The 2,899-nt window shown below is 45.8% G+C and overlaps 1 long non-coding RNA gene across 1 annotated transcript; it reads right to left on the bottom strand.

The window, feature by feature from the left end:
- Window positions 1-289, bottom strand: LOC122153207. The gene is made up of 3 exons (XR_006165075.1): window positions 250-289; window positions 127-167; window positions 1-39 (listed from the first exon to the last, which is right to left on the bottom strand). It is a non-coding gene; the product is annotated as an uncharacterized LOC122153207 (long non-coding RNA).
- Between the last annotated feature and the right edge of the window lie 2,610 nt (window positions 290-2,899).

Raw genomic sequence — 2,899 nt, 5'->3', positions numbered from 1 at the left:
TCCGGTGTCGGACACTGGGGCCATCATCACTTGTGGCACCTACGGTATCAAAAGGCAAAAAATTATGGTAGCACTTGAGAGAAATCACCAGCCCCATGCTCCCCCCATTCTACTACCTCAGCTCACCTCAAATGCTCATCCAATTCCACAGGCTGCCTGCATGGCACCTGCAAAACCAGATAAATGTTTAATTGAGCTGCCACACGATTCTCTGCACTTAAACCCCAACCTGGCCAACAACTGTCTCACCTTCTCGGACCGCTCCTCAGTGCGCTGCTTCACCCCTCCGAGGCTGCTCGTGGCACCTGAAAAAAATGAAGCAAAAGACATGATGAAATGCTGCCCAAAACCACAGCTTGCCCACACCAGTTGGCAAATGGCTCGTCCCTCTGCATCTGCAAATAGAATATTGAACAAGTCACCCAGACGCTGATCAATAGCTTAACAACTCTGGAGGTCAAGGTTTCAAAATAGAAGAGTAAATGAAAACAGACATAACATTTTAAAAGCCATGCAATTAAGACAGCAAAAAATTTAAAAATAGGGTCAGCAAGCTAAATAGACACATAGGAAGTACATTTTAAAAGCAACAAGGTACATGACAGACATGAAATAAAACATAGAGGTAGGGAGCTTGATAAAAGTAGACATAGAAACAAAATTTGAAAATCTAAGGGATTAAGAGAGGAGATAATTAAAAATAGGGAGAGCAAACTAAATGAATGGAGATATGACAGAAAATGTTAAAAACGAAGGCACTAAGGAAAGGCAAGAAATTATTAAAAGACAGTGAAATAAAGACAGCGAACAGGAGAAAAGTAAACAAAATCTTAAAAGCAATGGTGATTAAGAAAATAAGGAAAAAAATTAAAAATAATGATGACAAACTAAAAGGGAGATGTAGACAGAAAATGTTAAGAGCAAGGGCACTAAGGAAAGGCAAGAAATAAAACCAAAGACATCAAAGGGAATAAAGTAGGCGCAGAAGGAACATTTAAAAAGCGATGAGCATTAAGGGAGAAAAGGACAAAAACTAAAAAGTAGGGACAGCAAACCAAAACACATGTAGAAATAACATTTAAAAAGCAACATCAGTATGGAAAGACAAGAAATAATTGAAAAAAGAGACAGCAATATACTATGAATGGGATAAAAGTAGAAAACTTTAAAAACAAAGGGGATAAAAACAAAAGCAAAGGAAATAAATAGAAAAAAAAATGAAAAAACAGTGACAGTGAAAATGGAGCCATAGAAAGAAAACGTAAAAAGTGAGTGCACTAAGGAAAGACAAAAAATAATTAGAAATGCAGATGGCAAATGCGATAAAGGTAGAGAGAAAATTTTAAGAGCAAGAGGGATTAAAGAAATAAGAAATGGTTGCGGAGGGTCGCAAAATAAACAGAAGAAATACTTTAAAATAAAATCTATTTTAAGGACAATCAGTTGTCACTCCAGCAATCAGTAATACGCATGAGACGAATGTCTGTGAGAGGAAAACTATTACTGCCCAGTCCATCCCAGGAAGTCCTAGGGTTTGACGACAACCCAAAAGGCGCAATCGCCCATCTGAAAGTGAGAGCTCCCAACCTTGAGGCGTTTTCCTTGGGCCGTGGCCCTACCCGAGGGGAGAGCGCTGGACTTCGTGTGGGTGGGTGCGCCTGCCACCAGGGAGAATTTAAAAATAAGAGATGGTGAAGTAACACGGGGATGGGGAAAAGCAATTTATAAAGCAACGTGGGAAAGCCAGGCAGGATATCACTTTTAAAAATGCCAAGGGAGTGAAATTGGGCATAGAAGGTAAATTTAAAAAGCAGCACGTTAGGGAAATATTAAATAATAGGGAATGGTGAACGGAAACGGAGTTGTAGGAAGAAAATCTCAAAAGTGAAGGCACTAAGGAAAAGCAAGAACTAATTAAAAACGAAGACATTGAAGGGAAAAAAAAGCCGGCGTAAAAAAAAAAAAAAAAAAAAACCCGACACATTTTAAAAGTGATAGGAATCAGAGGAATGAAGGGGCAAATTAAGCAGGGGCAGGGAAGGGAAGGACAAGCCGGGAGCAGGTGCCGGCAGCGGGGCGGGCGCTGCGGTACCGGCCGCGGGCACCGGGCGGCGGCAGCGAGCGGGGCCGCGCGCCACACCCCCGCGTGCCACGGGGAAAGCCGCGCGGCGACAGGGGCCGCGCCTCGCGCGGGGCCGAACTACAGCTCCCGGCGTGCCCCGGGGAGCCAGCGTGGCCGACGGGCAGCGCCGTGCCCCCGGGACTACAGCTCCCGGCATGCCCCGGGGAGCCAGCGTGGCCGACGGGCAGCGCCGTGCCCCCGGGACTACAGCTCCCGGCATGCCTCGGGGAGCCAGCGTGGCAGCCGCCCCTGCGGCGGGAGGGGCCGCCGCCATCAGCCCCACGGACCGCAGGCGGCGCCCCGTTCCCCGGGCTCCCTCACCGCCCCTCGGCCCCTGCAAAGACGCCACAGAACACTCAAGTGCTACAGCAGTTTCTTGACTAGTGGTTTTTTTTTTTTATTGTTGTTTGTTTGGTTTTTTGTTTGTGTTGTTTTTTTTTTTTTTTTTTTTTAAAAAAAAAACCACACACACACCAACCCCAACCCAAACTTTTTAAAAATTAGTTGAGGCATGACTTCCAAATGCAAATTTTAAGCAACTCTCAGAGCCTTCCCTCCCAGGGCAATGCAAAACCCAAGCCTGGAATTCTCAGTTACTGGCGGCGTGGGAGCACAGAGCTGAGCACGGGGAATTAAACCCCGGGTTACAGGAACACGTGTTGCACACATCCACCCTTACACAACCCACGTGGGCATTTCCACAGTCAGGAGTCCCAGCCGTGCCACGAACATCAAACTGAAAACTACTGCTACGATAGCTTATGAAAGGGGAAGGTG

Source organism: Tyto alba, unplaced genomic scaffold, assembly GCF_018691265.1.
Source record: "Tyto alba isolate M040663 unplaced genomic scaffold, T.alba_DEE_v4.0 Super-Scaffold_16, whole genome shotgun sequence".
NCBI classification, from domain to species: domain Eukaryota; kingdom Metazoa; phylum Chordata; class Aves; order Strigiformes; family Tytonidae; genus Tyto; species Tyto alba.
The sequence above is the reverse complement of the archived record's forward strand: the minus strand, read 5'-3'. Positions and strand labels throughout refer to the sequence as shown.